We start from the raw sequence: 16,198 nt of genomic DNA on the forward strand, positions 1-16,198 counted from the left end.
GGACTACATGCAATAAACACACACATGCATGCAACATAAATCCACTCCATTGTTCTCCTACCGATCTAGATCTTGTGTTCGAAATACAAATGCTCTGAAAAACATGTGCACAAGAAGCTATGATGGATGGATATGAATATTATCAAAATGTCATGAAATGAAATCAATGTGAGAATTAATGAGATGAATTCAACGATCAAATATGCAAACTAGAAATGCAAGAGAAAAGACTCAAAATACAAATATGCAAATGATAAAGAGATTTGCTAGATGATTGAAAGACAGAGGGGAAAGGTATTTATGATGTTCTCAAGGTGGAATAATTGATAAGAGTGGAAGATGATAAATAGGAGATGAAATAGATATGAAAGAGATTTTATGAAATGGATGGAAAAATGGATTTAATGGAGAATAATGTTTTTTATTAAGTGAAAAGAAGGTTTTGAAGGGGCCCCGAAACCCTTTTACAGAAAGATAATCAAAATATATGGCATTAAAGACTAGCTAGAAAGATCAAAACACAAAAAAGAAATAGCTGGTAAAGACAAAAAGATAGCAAGATACCAAAAGGACAACCACGAGCAACAAACACTAAGAAAGGTTTATGATAAGCTCTTATTCTTCTTGCTCCAACAGGACCATAGAGGCAGCAACACTCTTCAAATCCTCTAGCTCCTTGGCATGCTGGGTCATTTTCCTAGTACTAGCACAGGTTCTTTTGCCATGAACAGTAGTTCCCCCTTCAAGAGTCGGCACCTTTTCCTCAGTAGTAACAATAGTGTTCTTTTCCTATTGGACTTGTTCTAGTTTGTTGATCATCATACTGAAGCTATCGGTAGAGTCTTTCATAAATTTTTGGCTTTGTTCTCCAATTTCCTTTAGGGTATTCTCATGATTGAAAACTCGCTTCTCCATATCATTGAATCTATCCTCCACAGCCTTAAATTGAGAGTCATACGCTCCAGTGATAGCCTTTGCATTGCTAATGACTTTAGTCAATTCATCTAGGTAGTTAGGTAGGGTACTAAGCTTACCTGTTCCAACAGCTTCTAGGGTATTCACTTTCCTGGATGAATCCTCCAACTTATTCTTCAAACTATTGATCTCTGAATAGATCCAATCAATAACCTTGCAGAACTCCATAGTCCCATTCTTTGCGGTATTCAGCAGGGTTAAAGGGGAGTTTCTGCAATCAATGTTGATCTCAGGGGCAGAATTATCTAGGGTCTCCACATTAACATCTGTAGCATTGGGAGGAGAGTATCACTTTCCTTCACTTAGATTTATTTCTAACCACTACTCCATCTTCATTCAGTTTGTTTTTGAATACACATTTTATACCTATTACATTCTTGTTCTCCGGTCTGGATACCAATGACAAAGTATTGTTCTTCTCTATCTGGTCAAGTTCTTTTTCCATTGCCTTGATCCAGTCTTCATCTTCAAATGCTTCTTTTACAATTCTAGGCTCAATGGTGGAAATCATACAAGAGTTCTCTCTAAGCCTTGTTCTAGCTAGCACATCTGCATTCATGTCTCCAATAATCTGATTGGGGCTATGATTGAGTCAAACATACCTTGGAATAACATGATCTTGATTTCCAGGTTCTTCTTCTTCTTCAACTTTCTTCATCTTTTGTTGGACCTTCTTATTCTGTTTGAACTAGGGATTCTCTATTTTGTTCTTCAAATTCACGCTTCACCATTTTCGGCTCAAAAAATAGTGTGTAAGGTTCTTCTTCTTCCTTCTCTTTATTGGTTTCTCCTGATTTCTCAAGAAATTCATCAACTCAAAGATTAACACTTTCAATGATCTTCTTAGTCTAGTTGTTGTAACACTTGTAAGCTTTGCTCCTGGTGGAGTAACCAAGAAATATGCCTTCATCAACCTTGGCATCGCACTTACCAACATAATCACCTCTTTTGATAAAACATCTTCTACCAAAAATTTTAAAGTAACTGACATTAGCTGATCTACCATACCAGTACTCATAGGGTGTTTTATCCTTACCTCTTTTCACCAGCATCTGGTTCATTGTATAAATAGCTGTGTAGACAACTTATCTATGGAATGCCTTAACTACACCTCCTTGAAATAGCATAGTCCTAATATTTTCAATTACTGATCAGTTGTTCCTTTCTGCAATACCATTCTCTTGTGGTGTCATAGGGGCAGAAATTTGCCTCTTAATTCTATTGTCTTCAGAATATCTAGTGAATTCCTCTGAAATAAACTCACCACCTTGATCAGTTCTTAAGAACTCTATCTTCCTTCCACTTTCATTTTTCAATGAAGGCTCTAAATGCATTAAAATTTCTAAATTCTTCTATCTTGTCTTTCAACAATGTGACCCATGTCATCCTTGAGCAATCATCAGTAAATATCATGAAGTACTGATCACCTTGAATACTCCTAGTCCTCATTGGTCCACAAAGATTGGTATGAACCAAATCTAGCAAATGTTTAGATGAGAAAGATTTTCTCTTGAAGGTTGAGGATGTCATTTTCCCTAACTGACACTCTTTGCATAAAGAATTCACTAGTTTGTCCAACTATGGAAAACCTCATACTGATTTGGACTTACTGACTTTTACAATGTTATCAAAATTTACATGACAGAATCTTTGATACCAAAGCCAACTATCTTCTACTTTTGCGATTAAATAATTGTTGACTTTAGAGCTTAAAGGAAACAAGTTACCTCTGGTCTGTTGGTCAGTTGCAATTAGTTCACCTTTGCTTCCATAAATCTTGCAGACTCCATTCTTGAATTCTAGTGGGTAACCTTTGTCATTGAGTTGAGAAACACTCAAAAGATTGTGTTTCAGTCCTTCAACCTAGTAGACATCATCTGCACTACTTTTACCATTCAAAGAGATGGATCCTTTTCCTTTCACCATGTAGGGTGAGTCACTTCCAAATCTCACAATACCTCCATTAAACTCTCTCAAAGTAAGAAACTTACTCTGGTCACTCGTCATGTGGTGTGAACAACCACTATCTATAATCTAGTCACTTGAACTATCCATGCGAGAGAACAATGTCTTCTGATCCGATATCTCTTCTTTAATAGAAACAAATACAATGTCCTCATTTCCATCTTCCTCAGATTCTTTATCTATAATTCCTCCATCCACTATAATGAGGCAAAGACTTTTACCTTTGCCTTTGAACTTCCTATACTTCTCTCATTTTTCCTCATTATCTCCATTAGGACAGTTAGTAGCAATATGTCCAATTCGGTTACATGCAAAACATTTCAAAGGTAATTTACCTTTGTACTTACTAGTACCTCTAGGTAACGCTTGGCCAACAATTCTTCAAGCTCAATAAGACTATCTTCATCATCTACCTCTTTGCTAGATCTAGACTCATGATAGTAGCTCACTTATCTACTTTTTTTTACCGCTGGGGTTGAAACTGAGGCTCTAAATGTAGATTCTGATCTCTGAACACTTCCATCAAAACCATTTAATTCAAAAGCAATTAATTTACCAATGATATAATCAAGAGTTACCTTTGTCTTATAAATAGATTTGAGTTCTCGAATGGCTACAACTCGGATACCATAGACCGGTAGAAGGGTTCTCAACACCTTGCTAACCACTATGGTATCCTCCACTGTACCTCGAAGACTTTTGATCTCTTTGACTATCTCCTTGATGCTCTGACCATACTATTGAATGTTTTATGCTTCAGCCATCTGGATATCATCAAATTTCCCCCTATGACTCTCTTATTTGACAATCTTAACATGCTCATCACCGCTATAGATATCTTCCAGTTTCGTCAATACTTCATAAGAAGTCTCTGATCGATTAACATCAACATACTCTAAATCAGACAAGGAATTGATGATGGACTCCAATGCTTTATTGTTCTCCTATTGATACTTCTTTTGATCATCTGTCAGAATCCCACTAGGCAAGTTATATTTAGTAACAACATGTTCCCAATATTGACTTCCTAAGCTCTTGATATAGATCTTCATCCTATCACTCCAGATTTTTAATTTTCCCTATTGAACTTCGGACCTTCTTTCTTCATCACGTTCTCTTAGCAAGCTATTAGACTTAAACTCAAGAGGACTTGAAATTCTCTAATACCAATTGATAATATGATGAAACTATAAGCATCCGGTCAACTACTGAGAGGGTCAGGTGAATCAGTAGATAGAAAATAAACTAAACTTTAACCAAAATCATTTCCAACTTAGAAACAACTTGCAAAACTAACCGGTTTAGACACTGTATCAAAAACTGCAACTGCACTGCGAAACTTTACCGGTTGACCAAAACATCAGTGATACAATGCAACAGATCCGAAACTCACATACCATTTAACCAAAATATTAAAACAGTTCACTAATACCAGTAATAGTGCATTTCAGATCACTTTTAGTCATCTAAACATATTTGAGTGGATTTACCAGTCATTCAAATCAACCATATCAGAACACATTCACAAAATTACTCACCACTTGACACAATGATTTTTCATGTGGATACCCAAATAGGAAAAACCACGGTGGTGATGAAAACCCAGAAGTATTTTGAACTCTTCTAAAGTTTTCACTGTTAGGAGCCAAGCCTTGTTAGAAGCTTATACAATAATGTCATGTTAAGAACAGACCCGGTTAAGGACCATCTGGTTAAGGGATTGACTACAATACCCTATTAAAGGTAACATCGGTAAACGATTTCAAATCCAAGCTAATTGATCACTAGTGTAACGTCATAAATTGTATGCACTTACTAAAGCAGTATAATTTCACACCTAGTTTAGCACCCGCCTTGGCGCAGTTGCATTTTGCATTGCATTTCCCCTTTAGCACTTAATTAATCAAATTAATTAGGTCTAAAGGTTCTATTTCATCATTTTCCACATCATAAAGTCGGACCCTTTCATTAAAGCGTGCCCCTTTCATTTTATTCTTCCAATACACTACTTAATCAAAAACCCTAATTAGGCCCTATTCTGAGCTTAGGGGCTTGATTTCGGGGTCAAAACATCTCGAAATCACCTGTAACTTCAGGATTCTCTCTAAAATCATCATATCTAACGGCCCTGAAAATTTGGTGAAAAGTTGTTGGGACCGTGGCGCCCGGAGTGCACACGGTCCCGGACATTTTTCCCAAAATTTTAGGAGCGCGATCCAATCATAAAATAAAGCTTAACCCCAAGAAATTGGTGGGATATTCAATCTCTAGGTCGGCCAAAAGATGAAATTACGACCTAGGGTTTCATACATAAGAGCTCTCTTTCTTCATTTGAAGGGATGGGAATTTGGTTTTCAGAAACCTCATATGCAGCAAAAGAGCAGATCTTTGAAGACTTCAACAACTTTCAACATCCCTCTATCAAGCATTTATCAATTCCATTCATTCATTTAGGGCTTGGAAGACATTGAAGAACAATAGGAGATTACTGACTGAAGATTGGCTTGTACCTCTCCCTTGGGGGTTGGGTATGATTTCATGTTGTTTTCATGTCTTTACATAAGCTTCAATATCTCATTTATTCATGCTTTAGATCACTTTGCATCTTGATTTGGAGCATTTACATTATCATTAACAAGCAATTAGGGTTTACTTTCTAGGTTGCTCTAGTTTGCTTACTTGCATTTTAGATCTTGCACACACACAAGGTCTACACACACATTACTTTTACAATACAACTTGGCTATTTCATGGAGGTGGAAATCACCGAAGCGGGGGTTTGACTAAGGCAAAACCCTATATAGCCGCCCAAACACCTTTTTCAGATATAAGTGCAGGTTTCGAGACTCCGACAACGCCGCAGGTTGCAGATCCAAAAAAAACAGGTCGAGACAGCACCCCACATCAAATTACAGAGCAGACTACCAGGACAGGGGCGTGGGGCATCCTGGTCCTGCCAGGACAGGGGCGCTAGGTGCCCTGGTCCTTGGGACAGAGGTGCTGGGCGCCCTGGTCCTCTTGACAGACAGCATTTCTGACAGTTTCCAGAGTGCAAAATAGCAGTTTCAGGTGCAGTTCCGGGACAGAATCAGGACAATGGCGCCCACGCCCCCGTCCCGAACATTTCCACCCAGACTTTGACTCCGGGTATGCATCTGCATTCTTGTTTTATCCTTGTGTTTATAGCTTTCCATTGTTTAAGTTCAATTCTGCAATCTTGTTGTTAGCTCATACTTGCATTTTAGGGTTAGGAATTGAACTTGCATAATCTTACCTTTCAATTACAACAAAGGAATAGAAATCCTAATAGGTAGCCCGTGGCTCTCTCTTTCACAAAAAGAAGTAGCCAATTGTGTGATACCTCTAGGCTCTTTCGTATTCCATAATGTGTGACAAAAGGTAGGATTAGGGCATGATAACCTAGTCTCGCTTTTTTCCCCCACACATTTTGGTGAACCCGACGTGAATCTATCATTGCTTCTTCTTGCATTGCATTTGTTAGATCTAGATCTAGACCTAGTGTGTTTTCATTTCATTTTTATTAAAAAGAAAAAAAAAAAAAGAGTGTGTTTCTTTGCATTGTGTGTTTAAATTTCATGCAATTTTTATTTCAAAATGTCCGACTTTTATTTGCAAAATGTTCATGCTTATGATGATTATTATGAGTATAGCCAAGATGAGTTAGATGAAGCTTTAGATGAGTTTTTGAACCCTAAAGATGCCAAACCTTCATTTTACCAAAAACTCATAAACCTTGTTACTATGCCATTTCATTGTGATGAGAAAGATAAGTTGAATGAATCCTCTCAAGGGTACATTCCTATCAACTCTTCCACTAAATCTAGTAACATGGTTGTTTTCAACAATCCCCTCTATGAGGAGATGTCTCCTTTTGAATCAAAAGATAAACCTTTTAATAGATATGATCATGCTTTGTTGGATGATGCTCTTGATGACTTTGTGGCTTTATCGAAATCTCTAAACAAAAACAAAACCTCCAAATTGGTTAACATGATAAACTTGAATGAGCATAAAAAGCCTCTCTTTGAAGTCCAAGGTGCTTATCCTTCTCCCACCTTCCAAGGTCCTAAATCACCTCTCCTTACTGTCCAAAGAGGGTATGATCATGATTCCTTTCGTACTCTGAATAAACCAATCATCACTGTGGAAGGAAGAAAACCTATAAGTCCTTATAGTTATGCCAAGCAAATAACTGGAGAGAGTTATCATGCGGTTGCCCATACTTATCATACCAGAAATAATAGGCAGCCTAGTCCTCCTCCTGTTATTCCAGTTTCTCTTCCGAATCCTCAACCAATTCTTCTGCAAGCTCCACGTATTTCACAAGTTCTTAGTAAGGAATATGATCTCATAGAACAACTTAAAGCTACCCCTGCTAAGATATCCCTTTGGGATTTGATTCAAACTTCTTCCGCTCATCATGGAATGTTACAAGATGCCTTGAAAGATTTGAATGTTCCTCCACCGAATACATCTAGTAATATAGCATCCTTGGTTAACTCTGTGATGAATCCTAAAGCTCAAATTATGTTTACCCATGATGAGTTGCCTACTAGTGAAATCCAACATCAATATGATCCCTTGATGATTGTGGTTATCATGAAAGACACTGCTATAAGACGAACACTAGTAGATAATGGCTCTAGTCTTAATGTGTGTAGCATTAATCTTTTGCATAAGATGAATGTGGATACATCTCTAATTGAGTTGGACTCTCATCCTATTCGAGGCTTTGATAATGTGGCTAAAACTTCATTAGGTACTATCACCTTACCCATCACAGTGGGGCCTGTTACTTTGCCTACTCCTATCCATGTTATGTCAGGAAATCTAACATACAACTTGTTATTAGGGAGACCTTGGATTCACAGTATGCAAGTTGTCCCCTCTACATTGCACAGACAAGTTAAGTTTATCTACAACAATAAGACATATACCTTGATAGGTGATACCAATTTTCAAGCTTGTTTGCAAACATCTACTTCCAAAGGGGGTGCCTCTAAGCCACCCTCGTCTAGCGGTGACTCTTTAAACAAGATACCTATCGGTGAATCCTCACTCTCTGATGATCAAAATTCTTTGGATGAGTCTGGAACTCCTGAAGAAGACTCTTCTCGACGTGAAACTACACATCAAACGGATTTTGATCTTGAAAAGATTCTCGCAGACGACGATTGGGGATCCCTTGATTTTAATCCTACCTTTGTAGGTGAATATAAGGTTCCTTCTAGAGAGCTTAAAGTTGAAAAGAAGGAAGAAGCTAAAAATCAATCAACACTACTTGAACCTATGAGTAATAACTTTGTGCCCGCTTCTCAAACTTCTTCTCCTCACACTTCCAATTCTGAAGAGTTTGATTCTTTGTCTTATGAAAAACCACCTTCTCTGTCTGAAATGGCTGATCGTTATGGTCATGGTTTTCGCATTTTTGCTAAGCATGGGTATCATGGAAATGGTTGTGGCACTCACGAACAAGGAATAAAGGTTCCTCTAGAGAATAATCTTCACAACCATGCCTTTGGACTTGGCTATAATCCTTGTAAGCGCACTAAAGCTTCTAGAAGACCCTGTATTAGTGTTAATGCTATTTCTACCTATCTATCAATGCAACACCTCGAGTACATTGATGAGGATCCTTCGTGTGCTTGTGCTTTTGATGTTTTCCCTACCGATGATGCTTTAGCTGAATTTTTAGGAGCATATGATACTCTTCCTCGTTATCATCACAATAGGGGACTCCCTTATTGTTTGAACACTGAAGCCTATTTTGGAAAAGAGACGGATAACGATGAGATTGTGAAAGAATTCCCTCAGCTAAAGGATACTCCTCAACAAAGTAATCTTCTCATAAGTGACACCACTAAGTTAAGATGGATCCTTGCAATGAAGAAAAAGTTATTAAAATTGGAAAATGTTTGGATGAAGAGGAACAAAAACAATATGAAGATTTATTGCATGAATTCCTTGAGATATTTGCTTGGACATACTCTGACATGCCTGGTATAGATCCTAAGATTGTTACTCATAATATTGTCTTAGTCCCTGATGCTAAGCCCGTGAAACAAAAGATTCAAAAAATGAATCCTAAGGTGGCTTTGCTTGTTAAGGCTGAGATTGAAAAGTTATTGGAGGCTGGATTTATCCGCCCTATTGATTATTCCCCATGGATTTCAAATATCATCGCTGTGGCTAAACCAGATAATAAAATAAGAATGTGTACCGATTTCCGAGATTTAAATAAGGCTTCTTTAAAAGATGATTTCCCTCTTCCAAACATTGACATGATAGTTGATTCTACGGCAGGACATGCCTTATTATCCTTCATGGATGGTTTTTCAGGATACAATCAAATTTTCATTAACCCTCAAGATCAATTCAAAACTGCTTTCACCACTCCTTGGGGTACGTTTTGTTGGATAATGATGCCTTTTGGACTTAAAAACGCCGACGCAACTTATCAACGAGCAATGACCCTTACCCTTATCTTTCACGATTACATGCATAAGATTCTAGAAGACAATGTTGATGATGTTTTAGCCAAATCCATTCTTCGCATAGATCATATTAAGATCCTTCGTCAAATCTTTGAAAGGATTCGTAAATATCACATGCGCTTGAATCCCCGAAAATGTGTTTTTGGTGTGGATAGTGGAAAACTATTAGGATTCATAGTTTCGCATCGTGGGATTGAGGTGGATACTAAGAAAATAGATGCTATTGTCAACATGCCACCTCCTAGAAATGTGTCTCAACTCAAAAGCTTACAAGGAAAAATTCAAGCTATTCGTAGGTTTGTATCTCAACTTGCGGATCGTACTTTTCCTTTCACTCAACTTCTCAAAAAGAATATCACTTTTCAATGGAATGAGGATTGTTAGCAAGCATTTGAAGATTTAAAATGTATTTGGCTAATCCTCCTATCCTTCGACCGGCTGAACCTTCTAAACCCTTTCTTCTTTATACGGCTACGTCCTCTCATGCTCTTGCAGCATTATTGGCACAACATGATAAAGATGGTAAGGAGTGTCCGGTTTATTATATAAGTCGTACCTTACTCGATTATGAGACCTGATATTCTGGGAGAGAAAGACAATGCTTGGTCTTGGTGTTTGCGACTCAGAAATTGAGACATTATCTCTTAAATTAAGAAGTCCACGCCATGGTAAAATTTGATCCGTTGAAGCATCTTTTCTCTAAAACTGATTTATCAAGACGCCTAGCTAAGTGGGTTATGATGTTAACTGAATTTGACCTTAAATTTGTTCCACAAAGGGCAATTAAAGGGCAAGCATTGACCGATCACCTAGCCGAGGCCCCTTCACCTTTCTCCTTCCCTAACCCTAAGTCTTTTCCCGACAATTTCATCCTTTGTACAGAGAAAGATGAAACTTGGGAGTTATACTTTGATGGCTCTAACTGTCGTACGAGATCGGGGGCAGGTGTTGTTCTGATTTCTCCTACAAAAAAGTCTATTCCCTTATCTTATTGTCTCAATTTCTTATGTACCAATTGTAAAGCAGAAAAGTCGAACCCTAGTCGTTCTCCCCTCCCCAACTTGAAGGAGAGAGAAGGGAGAGTCACTAGGGTTGATGGTTTTCACTTAGGAGGGACTTTACATTCAAAAGAGGGGTTGAAACCCACAAGATCCAATGCCACGCAATGCAAGATTGGATTCTATATGAGTTTCAAGGGTTGTGATAGCAAGGATACCCTCTTTTGTAAAGAATGTAGATAGAAAGATTGAACTAGGAATGCATGTAGAAGCAAGAAAGATTCACTTATAAACAGAGATAGGAATATGACATGAAGCTGCGGACCTGGAATTAGCAGTAAAATGTCGAGACGGTGCTGTTCTGCAAATTTGAGCGAAAGTTGACGGGACGATGGCGCCCGACGTGCACACGGTCCTCCGAAAAATCTGCAAAACAAAGGGGGATTTGTTCGTCTCTGCACAAGGATTCCAGATCTTCAATTTTAGCCGCGTACCTGCAACCTACACATAGAAAAGTGAAGACAATTGGGGGGTTAGGGATGAGGGGTTTGCCTTTAGGTCAAACCCCGGTTTTGGAATTAACCAAGAAATGAGAAATGTTGTAAATGTAAATGATTGTAATGTAAAACAAGTACTAGTACCTTGTTGTAAGGATGTTTGTATCCTTATATGCGAAGGTATAGATGTTGTTGTTTGTTGTATGTTGTATGTTGTAGCATGTGATCTCCTCTTCAATGGTTGAATCCTTGTCTTGAATGCAACACCTAGCCTTGAATGGAGACTTAGAATGAGCAATTGCTTGAAGGAATGCTTGAATGTTTGAATATTGTTTTCGCGTCTTGTACACATAGGTCCTTCCTCCCTCAAATGGGAGAGGAAATGTAGTTTTTATACTTGCCAATTAGGGTTAAAAGACTGATTTTGCCGACCTTAGGCCGACCAAGAAATGTTATTTTCCAAATTGCAAACAAAAAGACCCAAAGTCCCATAGGAGACCAGGCCCAAAATAGGGCCAGAGACTAGGGCGCTGGGCGCCATGGTCCTAGGGGACCAGGGCGCTGGGCGCCATGGTCCTGGGGGACCAGGGCACTGGGCGCTCTGGTCCCACCTCCCAGGACAGCAGGGTGCAAGGAGGATCAGGCCAGGGTGCTTGAAAAATGCAGTTTTTGGTGTCGTGAGCAAGTTTCGGGGTCTCCATTCAGGTTCCGTGTTGCATCGCCATCGTGAAGACCCAAATGCAGTCAAAATTGCAAGTGTCACAATTTTAGGACGCTACATTTAGCCCCCACTTTAGTGGGAGTATAAGCGTATGCTCATACTTCCAGTAAAGTACAAGGAAACAATATTGAAAAACTTTCACCATGTCAAGGAGGCAAGATACACCAAGCCCCCTGTGGACTAAGGATCTTAGGACTTCGATTGACAAAGTAAAAGGGAAGATCACGAGGGAGAACCATGACTGTCAGTAGTAAGGTTCCCTCACTATGAGTCATGCAAGAAAGATATCAAAAATTTTCAAGGCAAAGCTAAATTTGCCAAGAAATTTTCAAGTATCTTGAAAAGATATGAACGGGATGTATGCCCCCCTATGGTAAAGTGATCGCACACGCCTCACCGGGGGTGATTGCTTTAAGGTAGTGATACATATAAGAAATGAGAAAGGAGCACGTTATCACAAGGATTTAGCCCCCAAGTGTGAGATAAGCCCAAGGATAATAGACACAAAACACAAAGCACAAGGTGACTTCGCTTTCCTCGGGGTCAGTATGCTGTATGATAATTCATGTATATCATATGTATGTATGCATAATTGTTCTTCATTCCCCAATCAAGGAAGGTCACCTAGAAGAAGGGAACACATGTGTCTTTTGAGTCAACATGAGAGAGACCAAAAGAGATCTCAATGTTTTGCATCGTCCTCAAGTAGACAACACTAAGGACAACAAATAGAAGAATGAGAATAACACATAGAAGAAGTAACAAAAGAGAGGGGGAGAGAATCTGCTATGCTAATGAAACTAGTCTAGCACGTCATCTACCCCCCGATCTTGCTGATCAATGTTTCGGGAAGGTAGGGAACACGCTAGAGGAGGAACATCCAACACAGCAGATGGAGCTATCACAAGATCCGAACAAGGGCTATGTTCATACCTCAAGACACGGTGTTCTTGTCTAGGAGCTAGGATAAGTGCTTTAGAAAATTCATTATATAAATGGTTATCAATATCAACAAGTTCATATTCACTATCTGAATGAACAGGAGTAACATTTTCATAATGAATAACATTTTCATCTATATCATCATCAATATTTATAAAAATAGGATCTTTAACTCGCACAGGATCAAGACCATCATGCATCTTATGTTTAGGAGATTTCAGCTCAATCGTCGGCTAAGGAGAAAATGGAATAATGCTTGTTGAAGGTGTTTTTGGGGATTGCAAAATTTGAGAGGCAGCTGCCTGAGCTCTAAGATGACGCTTTCATCGGCGTTCACGTGCAGAATGATTTCGTCTAGTCTTAGTAGGAAGTTGCGAAGATTGAGGAGGAGGAATGTTCTCATCCTTATCACTTGGGTGTTTAGGTTGTGGTCTCTTAGGTTGAACAATAGGAGAAGAGGAAGGTCTCTTCTCTCTATAAAAGGAAGGAGGAGGAACTGCTCCATATAAGGGAGGAATATTCGGTTTAGGAAGGAGACCAAGTCCATCATGATGAGGAGGTATAGGTCTACCTTTAGAAAGCTTATTAGATATAGGCATAGTCACATCCATAGGAATGGGTTGGGAATCTTCTTGAGGAAAGACATTAGTTTTATCTTTCAAAGGAAGAACTTCCTTCTCAAGAATGATAGGAATGTCAAGTTTGGGTGTTCTAGGTTCACTTAGAGAAAGGATCATATCTTTTTTCCACTTTTGATAAGATTTGAAAAGATGATCACTTCGTGGAGGAAGAGATTGGAATTGTTTAGGCCAAAAGTAATCAATAGGAACACTAGAAGTTCTTTCAGCTGGTTTAAAGAGACTATGATTGACAGTAACAACTTCACCATTATGGGGAAATTTCAAGCACTTGTGGATAGGAGAAGCAATAGCTTTCATGGAAGATAGCCAAGGATAGCCTAGCTTCACACGAAATTGTTCGGATGATGGAATAATAGCAAAGTCCACATCAAGGGATTTGTTATGGACCTCGATAGGTAATGTAATAGAACCAATTGTAGGAGAAGAAAATGCATCAAATAGTTTCACAACCACATTTGTTTCATCATAGATTACTTGATTCAATTACAAAGTAAAAAGAAACTCTTCAGTAATGACATTAACCATGCAAGAAGGATCAATAAGCACTCCACGGCAAGGTGTATTCTTGACTTTTGCAACTATATATAAAGGACCATCAAGTGCCCTGATAGTTTCACTAGAATCAAAGGTGATGGAAGGTTCTCTAGGGATTTTCTGTTGTTCCACAAAGTTAATCACATTCGGAGTCATGGACACAAGATCATCAGGTGAGACAGAGGAATCAGTAGTATCAATCACATTAGAGGTATGAGAAGGCAATGGATCAGTAAAAATCTGAAGATTTTGGTTAGGAGGAGCTACAGATGTATTGCCTTTATCATTCACTCTAGAAACAGAAATAGTATTATTATCAATCAAATCTTGAATTTTCCCCTTTAAAGCAAAACATTTTTCAGTATCATGCCCAGGATGACGATGAAATTGACAAAAAGATTTGTTATCAAAATAGGGTGAATTAATCTTTGTAGGATCAATTTGCCTTATAGGAGGAAGAGTAAGCACATTTTGTTCCAATAACTTATTCATAATACTATGCAATGATTCATTCAAAGGAGTAAACTTTCTTTCTTTCTTGAAAAGCTTAGAAATAGGAGACACACTTGATGCTGCATTCACATTGTTGTTGATGATGTTTTCATTGAATTTAATGGACTCTCTGTTCGGTTTAAACTTCCCAAATGGTTGTTGACTACTATCACCCTTATCACTCGGAGCCATAGGATGTGATTGTTCCATTTGACTCACAGTCGGTTGATAATTGTGAAGAGTCGCGCACAACTATTGGAAAGAAGTAAACTTAGAAAATAGGAGTTTTTCTCTAATGTCTTTTTGTAAATTAGAAATAAAGATTCGTTGAATATCATTGTCAGGCACTGGAAAGGAAATTTGAGCATACAAATGCTTATATCTACCAATGAAATCAGTCACTTTCTCTTTAACACCTTGTTTACAATGCATTAAATCAATCAAAGTAACTTTAGGACTTATATTGTTTTGAAATTGTTGAATGAAAGCATTTGCAAGTTGTTCGAAAGAAGTAATAGAATAGGAAGGCAACGAGCAATACCATTGTAGGGCTTTGTCTCTTAATGTTCTAGTAAACAGTTTTGCAAGCAACCTTTGGTCATAAGCAAAATCAATACATATTGTTTGAAAGGTCTTAACATGTGTTAGAGGATCACCCTTACCATTATAAAGCTCCAAATGTGGAATTTCAACATGTTTAGGGGGAATAGCTCGAACAATGTCAATAGAGAGTGGACTCGCAACATCAAATGTGGGCACACTAAACTTAGATTGATTCATAGAGGCAATTTGTTGCTGTAAAGAAGAGACAGTTTGTGCAAGATTGTTAATGGTCGCTTCAGTCGAAGAGTTCATATTAGATGTGTTAGATTGTGATGGAGGTGTTATGTTATTGAAAGAAGGTAGAGAGTAAGGTGGTGGGACACTATGATAGTTAGTCATAGGAGATGATTGGATAGGAGGAACACTACAAGGAGGAATGGAAAACAAATTGCCCCCTTGTGTCATGTTCATTTGTGGTGATATAATAGGAACATTTATTGAAGTAATGAATGAAGAGGTCGGATTGAATGAAGGAAGAGGGTTAATTGAAGAAGAAGGATTTCCCCCATGACTAGTGATCATAGGAGGAATGTCCTGTGTTGAAGTAGTCATTATGTTTGATGTAAAAGTAGGTATACTAGCAATAGGAGTTGTCAAAGGAATAGAATGATTAACTTGAGTAGGAGGTTGTGTATAACCCAAAGTTTCGGCACAACTCTTCATAGGCATCACATTCGAATCCACAATGTGTGCAATACCATGCAAAATATCAATTCCATTCTTATCACTTTGAAGCATACGTTTTAGACCCTCAATTAAAGGAAGAGCTTGACTATCAGGGTATTCTTGAGACATCCATTGTCGAAAATCGTCAAATTGGTTATCCAATTTTGAAAGTTGTTCTACAGAAACCTTATGGAGAGCCTCTTCATCATTAAGAGGATTAGAGGAATTACCCATGTCCTCGTTAAAAAGACCATTCAAATTAGGTTCCATCTCCTTAGTAATTAAACCTTGGAAAGACTTAATTCTAAGGCTTCGTCTAACGGGAATAGTGTAAGTAGGGCTTATTGTTGTAAAACTCATGCACTAAAGAAAGATAGAAGATTTTGAATTTTAGAGGTAGCAAATTTCAGTAAAACCAGCCAATCTTCTAGATTTAAGCTGTTAAATACAATCAGGACAATCTCCCGAAATTTCGGAAAAAATGTCCGGGACCGTGGCGCTCGGAGTGCACACAGTCCTCGCAACTTTTTTTGAAATTTGCAGGGATGAAAGTTATGATGATTTTACAGCTAACCTGAAAAAATTGAGTGATTTTACAATCTGTAGATAGGCCAAATTAAAGTTGCAATCTCAAAATTGAACCCTACCA

Source organism: Cryptomeria japonica, chromosome 7 (genome assembly GCF_030272615.1).
Source record: "Cryptomeria japonica chromosome 7, Sugi_1.0, whole genome shotgun sequence".
Classification (NCBI taxonomy): domain Eukaryota; kingdom Viridiplantae; phylum Streptophyta; class Pinopsida; order Cupressales; family Cupressaceae; genus Cryptomeria; species Cryptomeria japonica.